The 20,748-nt window shown below is 38.3% G+C and overlaps 2 pseudogenes; both read left to right on the forward strand.

The window, feature by feature from the left end:
* Window positions 1-12,539: 12,539 nt before the first annotated feature.
* Window positions 12,540-14,950, forward strand: LOC148915878 (uncharacterized; annotated as a pseudogene).
* Window positions 14,951-18,641: 3,691 nt separating this feature from the next.
* On the forward strand, window positions 18,642-20,514 carry LOC148915879 (protein ANTAGONIST OF LIKE HETEROCHROMATIN PROTEIN 1 pseudogene; annotated as a pseudogene).
* The last annotated feature ends 234 nt before the right edge of the window (window positions 20,515-20,748 follow it).

Genomic DNA, 20,748 nt, shown 5'->3' on the forward strand with positions numbered 1-20,748 from the left:
TCACACACTTATCCTAGACACATTCTAGATAATGTTTACCGACTTCTTTGTAACTCAACTTTTGTAATGGGATGATTTTCCGACACTCCTTATGTTGAACGCAATACTGGTCATGAATGCTTCAAGCTTGCCGAAGACAAATTGCCACCACGGTTTTGGTGCACTCAACCGTTTGAGTCACCGAACATGCAAATGAATTCAATATGAATAATGAAAGTATTTGATAAATCATCAAGTAAACATCGAACACTTAATGACTTGTCTCAATTATATGCACAACAACTTTTCTTGATCAAAACATGTGAAAGCTGTGTCAAAAAACCAAGAAGTCATGCTATGTCTGTGCACAAGGCAATGAATGAGATTAATGAATGTAATTTGTTTGAATTTTTTTTCTTCACGATCTTACATATGGGTGTAGTTTATAGGTTTATTTTGGGGTAGAAAAACACATTTTGGAACTCATTATATTGTAGGACTACAATTTTTAAACAGCCTTACATCGAATTATTTCTATTCTTAATAGGTTTACATAAGATATTTTTTTTAGAACGTACGTAAATTAAGTCCACCATGTTTCCAAATCATGGATTTGTCTCTGGCTTCATTAATTGAAAGGACTGGAGTCCTTGGAGTATGCTTTCAAATTCGTTTGAAATAAACAAAACAGTAAAAGAAGAGGCCCCACACAACAATAAATTTTTGTACGTGCCAGTTCCAGGTACACTAGACGGTGTGAATCCACAGAAGATAACTGAAATTGGGTGGAGGAGCAGCATGCAAAAGAATGATGGCATCCAGAAACGAATGTCATTTCATTTCCTACTTTGACATAGTGGAAAATCCACGCCATAAATTATCGCCTGAAGCAGTAGAGAAGGACAAGAATTCATGTACTATCTTGTCTCTTGATAGGCTGTAGACTCTGGTTTTCGTTGGAGTATAAAGAAAGTGGTAGCCTTTTCGTCTTTTTTTTTTTTTTTTTTTTTTTTTTTTCAGGGTGTTAAATAGAATGTACTACCTTAGCCAAGGTCTCTCTCCCTCCCACCCCCAACACTTTTATGTCTACATGTTATTTTGGATAACCTTATTCTCTAAAGTTTATTGAGAAATTTAGTTATATACTTATTCTGAGCTAGTATTATAAATTAGCACTATACCATTTAATTTGTATAAATAAACTATAAAAAAACTCTACTACTGTCCTATTTTCGAGTTTGAGTTTACTTAATATACTAATTTTTGGTTTTATGTTTTTGTTTTGAGGGTTTTGGGTTTTTTTGGGTGAAGTTTTGAGGTTGTACTTGTTTTAAGAAAATTGATGGTACTTTTATAAATTATAGAAAGTTCAAAGTCTCTTCGTTATATTGTAAATGGGGCTTGTTTTTCTAAAGTCCATTTCATTTTGATGTCAATTTTGATGTAAGATACGGAAAGTCTCTTGAAATTCATTTGGCACAGCAGGGTGCTTGGTGGATGACTGCATGTCTATTTTGGCTCAATTTGCTCGAGCCTTTATTTTACATGTTTTTGGGGAAGCAACAGTAGCACATCGTTTAGCACATGACTTATTGGTAACAAATTTTAATTTTGTTCACCCTATGGTAGATGTATATTACATACTCTTGTAGATATATTATCATATGGTGTAGGTATATTGTTCTATTGCCTATTTCATAGGCATATATGTATTTTTTCATATTTTCGACAACATATAATAGTATTTTATGAACCATTTTTTTTAATAGGTAGCATACAATTTTTATTTGTCTATTTTTGTATCTAAATTACAGGTGGTCTTCTTATTTATGTTCCTCACTTATAGGTAGTCTTTTAATTTATGTTCCTAACTTATAGCTAACACGATTTATCACTAAGTTTTTTCCATTGCTAATAATAACACTCTTTACCTGTATGTTAGGTACATAGTTTCATGTGAGTGCTTGCCTGAATAACTGGTATAATATGTGGATTTTTACTGTCATGAATTAAATTAAAGGATTAACTACACTTTAGTCCCTGGAGGTTTAGTGTCAGTATCGAAATGGGCCCCAAAGTTTCATTTTAATCAATTTCGTACCCAACATTTCATAATATTACCAATTTACACCAGCCGTTACATTGACCGTCAAAGTCAGACATTAACTGCTGACGTGGCAATCTTGGGACCCACCTCATAACCAAATAGTAGTTAGAAAGAGACGAGACGAAAGGCAATTTCGGAAAAATAAAATAAAAAAACTCTTTAAAAATATTATTAAATTAGATTTTTAAAAACAGAAAAAAGAATATATTCCTCTCTCTCTCTCTCTCTCTCTCTCTCTCTCTCCTATCTCCCTCACTCTCTCTGCCCAAAACTTGAAAACCCCACCCACATCTCCGACCACCTCCCCACCCAACCACCATTGAAGCCATACAAATCCCACCCACATATCCGCCCCTCCCCGACTCACTATCTCATTCTCTCCCCTTCTTAAGCACTCAGTGAAACATGATACAAACTCTATACACGCTACCACAACTAACTCATCTTCATACCAACATATGCAAGCCCTTAGAAGAGAGAGAAAAAATGATAAGCTTTGACTCCCAATGCTCTTAGTACCTTTTCAACATGATACCCACACTGACTTGCAAAAATAAACTTTTAGGTTATGCAACATCATACAACATATCATATTCAGCTTACCCAACCCTCTTCAGCTTACCCCTAAAACCCTTCTCTCTCACCAAATTTTGAATACAACTTGACTCTAACCCTTTTAATGAACCCAAACCCGAGTTCGAGCCCCAACTTAAACCCGCATCCCATCCAGAAACACCACTTGTTGTGGAACTCCTGAACGGCTCTTGAACTTTCAGCCACACTTACCCCAAAATCTCTGCAGCTTTGTTCGGGTTACCATTGACTTCGCGATACGCAGAAATGACGTCGTCGAGTGAAACCGAGGAGAAGACCTCTGTAAACGCTCGGATTACCTTCTGGCCTTTGTCTTCTTTGGCGACTGGCTTCGGATCTACCGAGCTCTTCTTCTTCCTTCTTTTCTTCGTGTGCTTCATCACTGCATATATAGCTAGGGTTTGACGTAACCAAGAGAATCGGAAATGATAATTATAATGATGAATAAAACCCTAGCGTGAGAATAGAATACGATTAAGGATAATTTTGTTTCCGAGAGGATTAGGGTTTCTGAGATAGGTCGGTGCACTGGGGGAGGATCGGATCAGAAACCTTAAATTCGAGAGGCACAGATGGGGCACAGATGGAGAATTAGAGCAGGGAGCTTGGCTAATTTGGGGATTTCTGAAAATAACAGGAAGAGAAGGGGCGGGGGAGAGAATGAGATAGTGAGTCGGGAGGGGTGGATATGTGGGTGGGGTTTGTATGGCTTCAATGGTGGTTGGGTGGGGAGGTGGTTGGAGATGGGTCGAAGATGTGAGTTGGGTTTTCAAGTTCTGGGCAAAGAAAGGGAGGGAGATAGGAGGAGAGAAAGAGAGAGAGAGCGAGAGAGAGAAAGTAGGGAATATTTTTTCTTTTCTGTTTTTAAAAATCTAATTTAATAATATTTTTAAAAGAGTTTATTTTTTTCGAAAATTGCCCTTCGTCTCGTCTCTTTCTAACTACTGTTTGGTTATGAGGTGGGTCCCACGACCGCCACGTTAGCGATTAACGTCGACTTTGACGGTTAATGTAACAGCTGGTGTAAATTGGTAATATTTCAAAATGTTGGATACGAAATTGATTAAAATGAAACCTTGGGGCCCATTTTGATACTGACACTAAATCTCCAGGGACTAAAGTGTAGTTAATCCTAAATTAAATTTTATCCATGCATTAGGTAAATATTACCAAGGAAAGAATTGAAAATTTAAATTCTAAAATTCAATTACGAGGAGATAATGCATTAAATTTAGATTTTCAATGTGTTTTCTTTATTACCCCAATGGGTAAATCGACACAACAAAAAGGTAATAAAAGTCAAAGGACTTACATCTAAAACCAAAAACGCGTGGACTAAACTCAATGACAGCTAATCATTTTGGACTTAGATCGAAGAACCCCTTATATTTTCTACTCAAAGGTTCTTAAAGGGAGCTTCAAGCATTGATCAACACTTCTTCTCAACACCATTTAAGAAAAATATACTTGTAAGTGTCCAAAGTTGTTATTGTCATAATTATTGCTAGAGTGATTGTCTTGCATTTCCTATTCGAAATGGCAAGATGGTACCTGTAACACTAGTTTTAGAGGCATAGCCGTGCGGCTATATTCTTTCAATATATTTGGATATTTTAAAGGTATAGCCGGGCGGCTATACTCTTTAATCTATCCAGGGTTTAGCTCTGATAATCCTTTTCCATGTAAACAAACAAAAAATTTGCAGAATTAGAAACATACGTAAATTGGACACCATGGTAGCCACGGATAGAGGACTCGAACTCGTCTGACGAACGTCTAGGGCACGAGCAAGCCCGCAGTGTTTCGAGCGGTGTTCGAAAAATCGGCCAAGGCACTGGAAGGGAGGACACCGACGCCAGGGAGTTAGGCGGCGCCTAGGCGGCCTTGAAGGATCTAGGCGGCGCCTTGGAGGCCTGGAAGGATCTAGGCGGCGCCTAGGCGGTCTGGAAGGATCTAGGCAGCGCCTAGGCGACTTGGAAGGATTTAGGCGGCGCCTAGGCGGCTAGGGCGGATCTAGGCGGCGCCTAGGCGGCCTGGGAGGATCTAGGTGGCCTGGGCGGGTCGTGTCCATAGTTATAATCAACTTAGGCATCCATAGTTTTCCAAAAATTTACAAGAAGCAAAACAGAGAAAAGACGAGAATCATGGAGATTCCTTCGATCTGAACAACTCTGAGAGGCGAAGCACCTCTTCTGTCGCTGCCACCTGACGAAAGGACCTTGCCACCGCTGTACAATCAACAAAACAAGACCAAATTTTCACAAAGAAGAAAAACAAACGCATTCAAATTTACAGATAAAAATACAGATAGAGAATTGTACGAACGGGTTGCCATGTTGTAATTTCACGGAGAGAGGAAAATAAGAGAAGAGAGAAAGCAATAGTATAAGATGGGAAGCTTTGTCTCTCTCGGGTGCGGAGGAACCTCTGTGTATAGTGAATGTGATTCTGTGAAGATGATTGATAAACCCTAGATGTCTTTTTTTGGTAATTAGTTTATTGAAGATGTTGGCTTACAATAAAATAGGTCATTTAAATAAGTAGATCCAAAGCACACCTAGCCCAGCAAGCTGGCCCCTAGATTTGGCCTTCTCTCAGTGGTCCATTATAAACTAGTTGATGTAGTCTCTCTGGCTCGGCTAGATTTAACTGAACTCTGTGAGAGATAAGATAGAGGGCTCTTGGAAGTGAAAGCAAAGCTAGTTAGGCTGCAGTGCAGATACCCTTTTGTTGCTGATGGAGGAAAGAGGTAATTGATCCCATCCCTTAGAGAAGGAGACAAATGGAACCATTTAATTCGTTTTATCTGCAGCAGCATGGTGTGTTGTCTGGTCAAAATGGGGACATAAAAAAACTGGTATTAGTTTTAGGAGTGCAGAGAAAAGTGGTCACCTTCTCTCAAATTCCAATCTTCTTTTCTTGCTTGCAATTTGCACAGCTGAGGCTTCCCTCTACTCTCTATGTTCTATGTATATCCTTTCACTTTTGTCATGGTTGGTTTCAATTTCAAACAAGTTCAATTAATCCAAGCCAACAGTCACAGACTCACAGCATGCGGAGGGCAAAGACATAGACAGATAGAGACGTTTTGCCCCTTTATTTTGGTTTGGGCCGGCTACCGCCAGACAAAAAGAGATTCAGCTTTGGATGCTTCTCCTCCTAAATCCTAGCGGGTTGTTGGACAAATAACAGTATAGCGGAGCGGCTATACTCCTTAAATATATTCAAATATTTTAACGGTTAGCCGCAAGGCTATGCTTCTTTAATATATTCAAAAGTATAGCCGCGCGGTTATACTCTTTAAATATGTTCCTAAAACTCACATAGGAATGTTGTCTGCGAGTGAAATGATGGGAAAGAGAAACGAACACGAAGCTTGCACTTGCAGACACAACCATTTTGCTTCTCTATAAGCGTTTCCAAGTATCAAAAACTCGGTCTTGAGGCTCTCTCTCAACTCAAGCTTCAATTTTTTTCTTGATTTGATTCTTGATTGATTGGTTGGGTTCTCTCAATGTCAAGGCAAAGCCTTTGTCCTCCGAGTTCGGCACCTATGTGCCTGGTGACGCGGACGACTACATTTTGGTGAGTGTGGTTTCTCTTGTTTGGTTGCAGAGAAAATGTCGGGAAACCATGGTAGAGGTATATTACATACTGTTGTAGATATATTATCATATGGTGTAAGTATATAGTTCTATTGCCTATTGCATAGGTATATATATATATATATATATATATATATATGTATTTTTCATATTTTTGACAACATATATGTACCATGTTTTTTCATAGGTAGCATACAATTTTTATTTGTCTATTTTTGTATCTAAATTATAGGTGGTCTTCTTATTTATGTTCCTAACTTATAGGTAGTCTTTTAATTTATGTTCCTGACTTATAGCTAACATGATTTATCACTAAGCTTTTTCCATTGCTAATAATAACTCTTTACCTGCATGCTAGGTACATAATTTCATGTGGGTGCTTGCCTGAATAATTGGTATAATATGTGGATTTTTACTGTCATGAATTAAATTAAATTATATCTACGTATTGGGTAAATATTACCAAGGAATGAATTGAAAATTTAAATTCTGAAATCCAATTTCGATGAAATAATGCATTAAATTTAGATTTTTAATGTGTTTTCTTTATTTACCCCAATGGGTAAATCGACACAACAAAAAGGTAAGGAAAGTCAAAGGACTTACATCTAAAACCAAAAACGCATGGACTAAACTCAATGACAGCTAATCATTTTGGACCTAGATCGAAGAACCCCTTATATTTTCTACTCAAAGGTTCTTAAAGGGAGCTTCAAGCATTGATCAACACTTCTTCTCAACACCATTTAAGAAAAATATACTTGTGAGAGTGTCCAAAGTTGCTATTGTCATAATTATTGCTCGAGTGATTGTCTTGCATTTCCTATTGGAAATGGCAAGATGGTTGGCTTAGCCGTGCGGCTATACTCTTTAATATATCCAGGGTTTAGCTCTGATAATCCTTTCCCATGTAAACAAAAAAAAAAATTGCAAAATCAGAAACGTACGTAAATTGGACGCCATGGTAGCCACGGATAGAGGACTCGAACTCGTCTGCATTTAACGCGTCTAGGGCACTGAGCAAGCCCGTTCAGTTTCGAGCAGGTGTTGAAAAATCGCCAAGGCACTAGATGGGAGGACACCGACGCCAGGGAGTTAGGCGGCGCCTAGGCGGCCTGGAAGGATCTAGGCGGCGTCTTGGCGGCCTTGAAGGATCTAGGCAGGATCTAGGCGGCGCCTAGGCGGCCCGGGAGGATCGAGGCGGCACCTAGGCGGCTGAAGGATCTAGGCGGCAAAGGATCTAGGCGGCTGGGAGGATCTAGGTGGCCTGGGCGGGTCGTGTCCATAGTTATAATCAACTTAGGCATCCATAGTTTTCCAAAAATTTACAAGCAGCAAAACGGAGAAAAGAGGAGAATCATGGAGATTCCTTCGATCTGAACAACTCTGAGAGGGGAAGCAACCTCTTCTGTCGCTGCCACCTGAAGAAAGGATCTTGCCACCGCTGTACAATCAACAAAACAAAACCAAATTTTCACAAAGAAGAAAAACAAACGCATTCAAATTTACAGATAAAAATACAGATAGAGAATTGTACGAACGGGTTGCCATGTTGTAATTTCACGGAGAGAGCAAAATAAGAGAGGAGAGATTAAAATAAGAGAAGAGAGACAGAGCAATAGTATAAGATGGGAAGCTTTGCCTCTCTCGGGTGCTGAGGAACCTCTGTGCATAGTGAATGTGAAGATGATTGCTAAACCCATGCCTTTCTGCTTTGCCTCTCTCGGGTGCTGAGGAACCTCTGTGTATTAGAAGCCTAATGTTACTGTCTAATATTTTGACTACATGCCTATAAATTTTTTTATTTATTTAAATATTTGAACTGTACAAGTGGAATAGCACTGTAGGGTGGACGCTACTTTAGACTATGTGAATGAGTTTGATATTGAGGAGGAGGTAATAGTACGGGCCAATGAAATCTTCTTCAACAGATTCAAAGAAAATTTTGGTTGAAATTTTGTACACCTTATTTTGGAGGTAATATATGCATCATCCTTATGGCTTTGGAGAGAAAGAAAGATGGAAAAAGAAGTGAAATCAGAAGACAAAGATCCCCTGCTGACAGAAAAGCACCTTATGTTTATGAAAAGTGGTCACCTTCTCTCCAATTCCAATCTTCTTTTCTTGCTTGCAATTTGCACAGCTGAGGCTTCCCTCTGCTCTCTATGTTCTATGTATACGTCCTTTCACTTTTGTCATGGTTGGTTTTCAATTTCAACCAAGTTCAATGAATCCAAGCCAACAGTCACAGACTCACAGCATGCGGAGGGCTAAGACTTTGCTGCTTCTTGTTTGACTTTTAAAGAGACACCAGAGACAGACAGATAGAGAGGTTTTGCCCCATTCTTTTGGTTTGGGCCGGCTACCGCCACAATACAACAGATTCATCTTTGGATGCTTCTCCTACTAAATCCTATTGGGTTGTTATATATTCAAATATTTTAACGGTATAGCCGAGCGGCTATACTGCTGTAATATATTCGATGATAATAAAGGTATAGCCGACCGGCTATACGCTTTAAATATGTTCCCAATGAACACGAAACTCATAGAGGAATCTTGTCCGCGAGTGAAATGAAGGGATAGAGAAACGAACACGAAGCTAGACACAACCATTTTGCTTCTTTATAAGCGTTTCCAAGCATCAAAAACTCAGTCTTTAGGCTCTCTCTCAACTCAAGCTTCAATTTTTTTTTTCTTCTTCAGTTTCAGTTGCTGCATTGATTTGATTGGTTGGGCTCTCTCAATGTCTGCCGAGGCAAAGCCTTCGTCCTCCGGGTTCGGCACCTACGTGCCTGGTGACGTGGATTACTACATTTCGGTAAGTCTTGTTTGGTTGCTGCGAAAATGTCGGGAAACCAGGAAGAAATTGAGTAATTTGTTTACCGGAAGGATCCAATTCGATTTAATTTCAAATTAATGTTAGAATTGGTGAAACTCTTTCGACCAAATCAAAAGTAAAATAGATTTTTGTTGTTATAAAAGACAACATTCTAACAAGTGGTCTATTGATTTCATGGCAGACCAACACAAGACACACTGGTTCACCAATTGCAAGCCTCTTCTTTGTAATTGGTCGATGGTTAAAAACCGTCCATGTAAAGCCAACCAAGCAGAAAATGCAAGAGGACTTAAAGACTCCACTACCATACTCCCCAATTACACTCCCTTAAAGGAAGTCCTGTATAATAGGAACTTCTACTTACAGTTGTTCTTCCTACTGAGAGGAAGTCTATAAGGAGAAACAGTTATGCTAAGAGGAAATCCATGTAGAATACAACGTTTTGAGACCCTTAATCAAGTCCTAACTAAAATACGGGGATTTAACGCACGTTTATAAAGCCTGAGATCCCATCATACACAACAAGTCTAAAACTATGGTTTCTCTTAAGGGACTTTTGTTGTAGTTTTACTTGTCGAAAAGAAAGAATAAGGAATGTTTCCCCACACACATGATAGTGGCAGCCCGGTCATCGACGATTCTACAATAGGCTTTTGTGATCCATGTGTTTTGTTGTTTTTATTGAATATTCATAGATTTTTGCTTGTACCTTGTCACTTAAACAACGGGTAAGGAGGATAATGGAAGGCAACCGTCAAATGGGAATGGTAGATTAGTGTCACTTGGTCCCTTTCTTTCCCTTTTAACTTTCTTAAGGCATATAAAGTTTGACCCAAAGTATAAGTTTCACTGATTTTTGCTTGTTTTTTTAATTTTGTAGGTTATCATTGATTCTTCGACAGGTTCAATAGCTGATTTTTCTTGTGAAGTGGAAATTACCAAGTAGATCTTTCATCCTCCTCCTTTCCTACTTAATTTTCTAGTGTGCAGAATGTCATTTGTAAACTCCGCTACCATGCTTCCTCCTTTTAAAGAAAAAAATTTATTATTTATGTAGGGGTGAACCACTCTCAAATGGACGTTTCCATTTAGAGGTTAGATACGAGTGTCTTTCACTTCAATCTGTACTTTTGCGCTCTGTTTACATTGTATAATTCGATCTTGGGACCAAGATGGGTGAGTGGTCTTATGAGATGTCTAGCCATTCATTTTAATTACTGCTCTTGTTCAATATTTGTGTCTTTTGATGTACTCCTCAAGTACCATATGACAAGAGCCGCATGCTTTCATTGTCTGATACATTGATTGTAACCTATTATTAATATTAATAGAAATATAGACATTGTTTTTCTCAATACCTATAGACCTTTTTCATTCTAGTATGAATTCTATCAGTACACTCCTTCAAAGAGATGACAGAATGCTGGTATAGCCGGCCGGCTACACCTTCTAAATATATTATATTTAAAGAGTACAGCCGTGCGGACATACCATTTAAAAATCATTTTCATAGCATAATACGGCTATACTATTTATTGAAAAAAAAGAGGCCAAAAATGGCAATAAGAGCTTTATATTTCCCTCCCTGCCTGGCTCGCTTCGCCGAATCATTTCCCATCAAAGTCTTCAAGTTCAAGGCCAAAATAGAGGTGGGCAATTCCTCATTTGAGCCCTCATGGCGTCTCCCAAGAAATCAAAGAAAAGCAAGAAAGATAGGAATATTGAAGAAAAACTTAAGCTTGGTTCTAGTCGAGCCTGAAGCCCCAGACTCTGGCTGGTGGGATAGTTTCTTCAACCCAAGGTTTTTCTTTTCACTAAGCTCAGTCTTCAATTACTCTGCTTCCTGCTTTTTAGTGGAATGCATTCAGATTACTTGTAGTTTTAACTAAATTATCTTTATATTTTGCTTATTTTGGAAAATCTATGATGCACAGAAATCTAGAACAGGTGGTGGATTTTGTTCTGTAATGTTAAATTCGGTAATGATGTTCATAATTAGAGCTCAAAACCTATAAACTGTGCTTTTGTTCAGTTAGGCTGTTGGAAAAATGGGCCTAGGCGCTAGGCGGGTGTCCTTTTTTTTTTCCTGACTTTAGCTAAATTATGAACTCGCTTCAATTTCTGATGGCCACTATACAAAAATTTGCTTTTGATTATGTGTTTTGCATCCTGAAAAGAGAAAGATGTGGTCGAAAAGTTATTACTAGAGGAGGCAATAGAGATTTTAGCATGTAAAAGTAGTATGTAATTGTTAGGAATCTGAGTTGGCCTAAGTTGGATGAGTAGTTGGAAATCCTGACTGAATCAGACTTGGAGAATATACAGACATTGAAACACATAGTCGGGCTTTGCTTGTTGTCATAGTCTATGAAGCCGCAATTCACCTTTGGAAGGTTGACAAGTTTGACTTTGTCGTCTGCCTGAGTGCCTGTATCGACTTCGTTTTTGGCAGCGTTGAAATTGGATTAGTCTTAGCGGTACGTATCATTATTGTGTGTGACAGTAACACTATATCAACTATGCATTAGAACTAATATTTCTTTTTTCTTCTGTGTAGGTTGCAATATCTGTGATCAGGGTACTTTTGTTTGTGGCAAGGCCAAGGACTTTTGTTCGAGGAAACCTTTCGAATTCCATGGTTTACAGAAATGTTGAGCAGTATCCCAACGCAAGCAATGTTCCTGGAATTCTCAAATTCTCATACTTGAGATTGATGCTCCCATTTACTTTGCAAATACCAACTACTTAAGAGAAAGGTACTAATTAATTAAACCAAAGTAAGAACTAAAGATTTGGGGCTTAAGATAGATAATAGCAAGTACAGGGACTAAGGTTTTGTTGAGTTGTTCTTGAGGTGGTTGTACTATCTTTTTGTTTTCTGGTCATGTTTATGTTCTAGTGAGTCAGAACTAAAGATTTGGGGCTTATGATAGATAAGTGGCTTATCTATGGGACTGGGAAAGAGACATCCCACTTTGTTTGAGAAGGTTTGAATCAGACATTTGATTTTTATGATGATTGCACAAATTTTCATCTACAAATTGATTGAATAACTAGTGTAGTGCTTCAAGTTACCAGTCGCTTCTAACCAAGGTGCTTTCTGATAGTGTCACCACACTCATTAAACATAGAGAACTCTGTGTGTCATCCGTTTGATTCTAATAATTTCCAAGTGTTAAGTTGGTTAACTGTTCTAGCGTTTGAGCCATAAATTACTGAAACAGTCTCATGATGAAAGAATTGATTGCATTCTCATGATTATTTGTGATCATAGAAACTGCTTTCCAGAAATCCTTTAATCTTTCTCTGATGTATTTTGTTTCATTTGTAGGCACACAGGTTGGAGAGGACTTGATGAAGGCATCGTTGTAGTTGGGACTTGCATGATTTAAAAGCTACAACAGCTGGTTGCATGTCAACCCCATCCAAAATAATTAAACCACGGAAAAAACACTCTCAGCGGGTCATCAAACGCCATAGAAAGGCAACCTGCTCCGCCTCAGATGGTACCAAGAAAAGAAATACCAGTTTCAAGAAAATAAATAGTGATGCAGGAGGTCGCGTGAGTGACTATGCTGTCAATGAGTTTGTTCACGTGGACTTTGAGAATGGTGCAACAACTACTCACAGAAGATCTAAGGTTTCTAATTCAACATTCCATCTCACCCAGCTGCAATGACACCACAACAATATGATTCGAATGGTGTGTGCTTTCTTTCCTCATATTTCAACGATCTTTTAATTTCAACCAATAGTGCGGACAAGAAAATTCATAGCTCTTGAATCTCATATTTTTAAAGTTATTCATTTGCAGTAATTTTCCAAGAGGAAGCTTGGTTTGACTCGGTGAGTATTCTGGAGTCTGACTCGGAAGATGACTTTATCAGTATACATGGAGGTATTGGCCATCAGCCTGTAACTACATATTACAGAATGAAAGCCTTGTGGTCTTGTTTGATTGCAAAACGTCATTACTACTGAAGTAATTTTTCTTGAGCTACTTATTGGAAAAGGATTTTGTTTTGTTTTCTTAATTTTCTTCTCTTATTCTACAGATGGTTTTCCATTAGCAAGCAATCCAGTTCGGAATATCTCAAGTGGCCAAGTACTTCAGTGAAAGATCTGCTAGCTTTGTTGATAACGGGTGTAAGTACGAAGAATAACAAAGCTATATGAAAATTGATGGAGGTAAATCACATAAAATCACAGACAAAGATGAGCGCAAGGAATCAAATTGGTTTTCGCTTATTAATAGTCAGGGCTATGAGCTTTTTTACTTAGGGAAGGCTGATGAAGTTTGCAGTAAGAGGAAGAATATATTAGATGACTCTTATGGAAGCTTTAAAGGACTTACAGAGGATGGACGTGATTCTAATGAAAAAATTCAAGACAATGCCCTGAAATCCGGCATATCTCAATTGGTACCTTCCGTAAGTTTCAACGATAAGATTCTAAGTGCACAGAGTTTGGTTCCACAAGTCCCAGAGAAAGCCATGGGCCGTTTTCATACTTTCTTTTAAAAGGAGATCTTGTGATGCAGAAGAAACCATTGAACAATGTAAGCATTCAAATAATTCAATTTTCTTTGAATAGAAAGAAAACTTAGAATATTTGGATTGATGTACATGTATATTACTGAACATTTCAATGATATATCCACAGGTCAATCAAAAAGGTTTATGTATCGGCCTAGACCAAGATATATCATTCCATGTTGTAGAGTAGAGAAGCCGACTTCAGGATCTTGGTCTGAGATTCCACCCTCAACTTTTAAATTCCGTGGCGAGAACTATTTCAAGTATGACTTTGGTTTTTTCTTTTGTCAAGACCAACCTTAACTTAATTTAGACATTTGCAACTAATTACTCTGTTCTGCCTTGCTAATGATAATATTATTTTCTGTTGGTCTACCATCTAGAGATAACGAAAGTCAACTGCTCCGAACTACAGTCCATATACTCCAATAGGTGTTGATGTGTCAGTATGCCCCAAAAACATACATCACATTGCCCAGCATCCTGAGCTTCCCAAAGTGAAAGCAAATGGGAAGTGTTCATTGTAAACATACATGGTATTTTTTCAGAATTGATTTATCTTGTTATGTTTTGTTTTGTTATATTTGGTCAATATCTAATGATATTGCTCTACGCCTTGCTGCAGTTGCCTACTTATCCTGCTGCAATGTTTCTTGGTGATAGTGATGGAGAGGGGATGAGTCTTGTAATGTATTTCAAAGTTTCTGAGAATTTTGATAAAGACATCCCTCCTCAATTCCAGGACATTATCAAGGTAACTTCATTTTGTATGCAACTTCATCCATTTGGATAGGCATGTACTTTATTCTGATGGAAATGTGATCTCATGTTCAATTGGAATACTCAGTCTGTTGATATATTTGAATGATGCTTTTAGAAAATGGTTGACAATGAGACAATAAAAGTTAAAGGATTTGCAAAGGACTCCACTGTACCTTTTAGAGAAAGACTAAAGATCTTGGCTCGGGTGGTAAATCTTGAGGATATCGATCGGAGTTCTGCTGAGAAGAAGCTTGTACATGCATATAATGACAAACCAATTCTTTCATGCCCCCAACACAATTTTTACAAGGTAAACAATGAACATTTATGTTGCTGAGTGTTAAGAAGATGAAACAGAAAAACCATGTTGTTTGACTTTATCAAGCTCTCTCACACGCAGGGTCCTAACTACTTCGAGATTGATCTGGACATTCGTCGCTTCAACTACATATCAAGGAAGGGTCCCGAATTGTTTTATGAACTTCTTAAAAAACGGAATAGCCGAGTGGCGATGATATCTTCTTAAATGCTCTATTTATGGCGTATAGCCAGGCGGCTATACTCTCTTTTAAAATATTCTGTTTATGGCTTATAGCCGCACAGTTGTACTTTTAAATATTCTGTTTATAGAGTATACCCGAGTGGCCGAGCGGCCGAGCGGCTAGGCTGTTAAAATATTCTTTTTTACGCGTATAGCCGATCGGCTATACTCTTTAAATATAACTATAAAAATCTGGATTTCTCTGTAGCAAAGGTGAGCCTTGAGATAATGAATCAATTAGACATGGTATGCATTTACGTTCTAACTTTGTTCCTCTGTGGGCGCTTAGGGATTAGAGAAAATTTATGCCTTGTTTGTGTGTTGCATGTGTATGAGAAGTGATATAATGATGTTGGTCATCTTTTTAGGTGCCCTTTGTCATATTTCCTAAATAGATTTGAATATTTAAACGGTATAGCGGTGTGTCTGTATTCGAATAATAAAATAATTACTAATTGAAGTAATTAGAAAAGGCTAAGATATTACTTAAAGAGATATATATTAAATTAAAGAAGTTGGGCAAAAAATAAAAGCAAAGAAACTAATCTATTTGCCGGATTAGACCTCTCTCGAGGAAAGTTTCCTATGCCGACAAAATGTCGTCGGGAGAGGTCTAATCCGGCAAAATAGCATCGAGATAGACCTGTGCCGACGAAAGTTCGTCAGAGAGGTTTTTTAAAATAATAAGTATAAACTTAGTATCTTTAGGTCAGTACATTTTTAAATTTTTTTTTTTTAGTAATTCAATAAAATCTTAGCCTTATTCAATTACTTTCATTAGTAATTATGTTTTAATCATTATTTATTTTGTGAATAATTAGTATTAAATATTTTAATTAACTTCATAAATATATTACTTAATAAATAGTATTGGTTTTTTTTTAATTTTTTTCTTTAATAAAATACTTAAATACTAATTATTCACTGAGTAAATAATGATTAAAACATAACTACTAAATAAAGTAATTAAAAAAGAGAAATTCAAATTATGATATTTCACGGCTATACGTTTAAAATATTATGTTAATGGAGCCTTACGAAAACTAATTTATGTCCGGAGTGCTAAATTGAATCAATAAATTTGTGATCATGAAAATACTTTAGTAATTCACTGACTCACTTGAGAAGTTATTTTGTTCCTTGTGTACATGTCCACATGACATGTTGATGTGATTTATCAAAATTTTCTCAAATTATTATAATTCGTGCACAATAGTTATAAAATCCAAATTTTATACAAAAAGAAGGAACAATAAGAGATAAAATCATAGCCAAAGGTGGTTCATATGGTAGATCCAAAGAATCATATGAAGATGAATCCATTCTCGTAGAAAGGTTAGAATGGTGGTTTATATTTTATGGAAAATAGTATAGCCGTGCGGCTATACTCGGGTTTTTACAAATTTATTTTAAAAATAGTATTTCCACGAGTCTATGCTAGGTTTTTCCTAATTTTATTTTCAAAATAGCACAGCAGGCGGCTATACCGGGTATGTCCTTAATTTTTCTAAAAATAGTATAGCCGATCGGCTATACAGTTTAAAATTCGCGATTGGACTCGAACTCATCACTACGAACGTCGAGGGCACAGAGCAAGCCCGTTCGGTTTTGTGCTGTGTTCGAAATATCGCCTAGGCGCTGGGAGGGAGGACACCGATACCGGGAGTTAGGGGCCTAGACGGCCTTGGAGGATCTAGGCGGCGCCTAGGCGGCTGGGAGGATCTAGGCGGCTGAGAGGATCTAGGCGGCGCCTAGGCGGCTGGGAAGATCTAGGCCTTCTGGCGGGTCCGGCGCCGGCGGGTGGGTCGTGTCCCTTTTTTTCCAAATGAAGACAGACGAAGCTTGCTGGTGCGGCGGCAAAGGTGACATGTATAGGTACTCATCACCATCAATATCATACACTGTGACCTCCTTCGGATGCCTCGTTAAATTCATCACCTCCAACAATGGCAAGATGTGGCTTTCCACGTCTTTTTGCACATGTACACCGTAGTTCGTGTCACTCACTATATGCCAACCGCTTCTCAAAACGCTAGCGCCTAGGCGGCTGGGCGGGGTCGGCGGGTTTGGGCGCCGAGGTCGTGTCCTTAATTTTTTTTCCAAATGCAGACAGACTTGCTGGTGCGAAGGAGCAAAGGTGACATGTATATAGTGTGTGAGAAGGAGGAAAGGTGACATAAAATAAGGAAAGGCGTAAGAAATGAGGGGTTTGTTTCGTGTGAAATAAAAGGAAGAGATAGAAAACTGTGTTTCTGTTGTTGAGAGAGTGAGAATTGGGAAGCAAATGAAGAGGGAATGAGAGATTTATAATTCCTGGTGGTCTTGGTTGGGGTAAAGATGATTTCTGCTTCAAGCCACAGTGAAAGAACCTCCTGACTGTATTTTCTTTGTCAATAGCTCTTGAAGTGTTGCTTTGTTATGAAGATCTTAATCCTTCTTGTAGCAGCCCTGTCCTTTTCTGTAACATCCACATATGAAATAATAACTGCTCGCATCACCCAGAAGAGGAATAATATAGTAAACCTTCCTAAGCTTCGTTTGTAATTAGGAGGGAGAAGCTCTGAGGCTTGCTTTGATACACTAATACCAGAGCCCGAAAAGTTCATCAACATGTCCTTAACAAAAGTTGGTGCCCTGAATTCTAAAACTTTCCCATCTGTCTTCACAACCCTCAAAACTTTCTCCTGCCTGGAGAGAACAAAACAATTGCCCATTTTTCTTCAGAACTAGAGACAAGCTATATATGTGTATATAGTTATAGTTCTAGCTAGTACTGGGATAATGGAGCCGATTGGGAGATATGTGTAGCTCTGAAAAGGTGATCCTATAACTTGCTTCAAAAGAGAGAGAGAGAGAGAGAGAGAGAGAGAGAGGATTTGTAGTTATAACTTATATTAACTATTGCATCATCCTTATGGCTTTGATGATGTCAAAAGAAGCATATTGTTCCAATTCTGGAATGAAGAGGGAGACAGCTTCAACTAGTTTTAGCCTTTTAATTAATTAGTTACTGGCAAAAGAGAGATAAAACAATAATTAAATAGAGGAGGTAAGGTGGGACTTAACTGAGCCCAAGAGAAACATCTCATTTTTTGGGTCTCCACTGAGGGAAGGTCATTATAACCTAGGAGAGAAAGAAAGATGGAAAAAGAAGTGAAATCAGAAGACAAAGATCCCCTGCTGACACAAAAGTACACCTCTAATGATTAGTTTATTGAAGATGTCTATTTTTGGTAATTAGTTTATTGAAGATGTTGGCTTACAATAAAATAGGTCATTTAAATGAGTAGATCCAAATCACACCTAACCCAGCAAGCTGGCCCCTAGATTTGGCCTTCTCTCAGTGGTCCATTTTAAACTAGTTGATGTAGTCTCTCTGGCTCTGCTAGATTTAACTGAACTCTTTGAGATGATAAGATAGAGGGCTCTTGGAAGTGAAAACAAAGCTAGCTAGGCTGCAGTGCAGATGCCCTTTTGTTGCTGATGGAGGTAAGAGGTAATTGATCCCATCCCATGAACAACAACTTACAACTTACAAGTTAGAAGTTAGAGAAGGAGACAAATGGAACCATTTAATTCTTTCTATCTGCAGCAGCATAGTGTGTTGTCTGGTCAAAGTGGGGACATAAAAAAACTGGTATTAGTTTTATGCGTGCAGAGAAGAGATCAAAGAAAGATGGCGTGGACCCCATATGTTTATGGAAAGTGGTCACCTTCCCTCCAATTCCATTCTTCTTTTCTTGCTTGCAATTTGCACAGCTGAGGTTTCCCTCTACTCTCTATGTTCTTTGTATATGTCCCTTCACTTTTGTCTTGGTTGGTTTCAATTTCAAACAAGTTCAATGAATCCAAGCCAACAGTTACAGACTCACAGCATGAGGAGGGCTAAGACTTCCTTCTTCTTGTTCGACGTTTAAAGAGAGACACACGAGACAGACAGAGAGAGGCGTTTTGCCCCTTCTTTTGGTTGTTGGAGAAATAACCGTATAGCCGGGCGGCTATACTACTTAAATATATTCGAATATTTTAACAAGTACGGCCGACCGGCTATACTCTAAATATATATTTTAAAAGTATAGCGGTGCGGCTATACTCGTTAAAAGCCGCGCGGATATACTCGTTAAAACAAAATAAAAATTAGTATAGCCGATCGGCTATACTCGTAAAAAATAATAAAAATAATAAAATAATATAGCCGTTCGGCTATAAGCTTTAAAAAATTTAAAATAAATAAAATACAGTATAGCCGGCCGGCGATACGCGTAAAAAAATAAGTATAATAAGGGTATAGCCATGGGTCTCAAGTATCAATGGGAGTTGCCTTCGGGGTAGGCCAGTCCATAGTTTCTCAGGTGGCTTGGAGATTCATTGAAGCATTGGAAGAACGTGCCAAGCACCATCTCAAGTGGCTTGGTTCCAACAGAATGGAAGAAATAAAGTCCAAACTTGAAGAAGCCTTTGGATTGCCCAATTGTTGTGGAGCCATAGATGGTACACTCATCATTATGACCCTTCCTACCGTTCAAACATCAGACGATTGGTGTGACCTGGAGGACAACTACAGCATGCTCTTGTTGCAGGGAATGTTGACCATGAGATGAGGTTTCTTCACATTGTAATTGGTTGCCCTGGGGGCATGACGGTGTCTAGACTTTTAAAGTGTTCAGGGTTTTTCAAGCTCTGTGAAGGTGGACGACGTTTGAATGAAAATGTTAAAACTTTATCTAGAGGAGTAGAGATTAGAGAATGCTTAGTTGGTGGGGTTGGCTATCCTCTGCTTCCCTGGTTCATAACTCCTTATGAAAGCAATGGCCTCCCAGCTTCCATTTCTGATGCCATGCATGGGGCTATAAGGTCACTTGCAGTAACGACATTCTCGCAGTTAAAGGGCACTTGGAGAATCCTTAACAAGGTCATGAGGAGACCCGATAAGCATAAGCTTCCGAGCATCATCTGTTGATGGTAAGCCTTGAGCTGAAAACCTTGGAGCCAAAGTCGCAAAGTTTGTTTTAATTTCATTTTATATGTTTTAATTTCTGTTTGTAATGTGAGCCATTGGATCATAGTCCCAAGTGGACTCTCTTTCTAGTCTAGGACTTAAGTGGTAGCTAGTGACAAATGTAAGCATCTCATGGGATGATAGAAGCAATGGCTAGGATTCAATTTTGATGTAAATCCGTTAGAGAAGCATCTCACTTCTCTCTCTCTCTGCTAACGATATATTGGCTAGTGGAGTAGAAATGAATAGTCATCTCCATTTTTCTATTTCAGAGCAACGTTCTCTTCTTCATACTCTCTCTGTGATTTCTTCCTTCCTCCCAAACATCCAAAATATTCAAAAACTAATTACTGAAACTATGAATTCTAACATCATCTTGGTGTGTTGTTTACTTCACAATATAAGAATTGACTGCGGAGATATATTACAACTTAGTGATGGCCTCGTCAGCTTCTTCCAACTGCCCCTTCACGTTTTCAACTTCAATACCTTTGCTCTTTTTGCTCTTTTCAGTAATCTTCGCCTTCCTCTTCAGGTCTTCCACGGTTAAATATATTATACTATTTAAATGGTAAAGCCGTTCGGCTATACTTTTTTTAATTTAAAAAAAAAAGGCCAAAAATGGCTATACGCTTTATATTTCCCTCCCTGCCTGGCTCGCTTCACCGAATCACTTCCCATCAAAGTCTTCAAGTTCAAGGCCAAAAAAGAGGTGGGCAATTCCTCATTTGAGCTATCATGGCGTCTCCCAAGAAAGCAAAGAAAAGCAAGAAAGATAGGAAAA

Source organism: Prunus mume, linkage group LG6 (genome assembly GCF_029339155.1).
Source record: "Prunus mume cultivar Tortuosa linkage group LG6, ASM2933915v1, whole genome shotgun sequence".
In the NCBI taxonomy this organism is placed as follows: Eukaryota; Viridiplantae; Streptophyta; class Magnoliopsida; order Rosales; family Rosaceae; genus Prunus; species Prunus mume.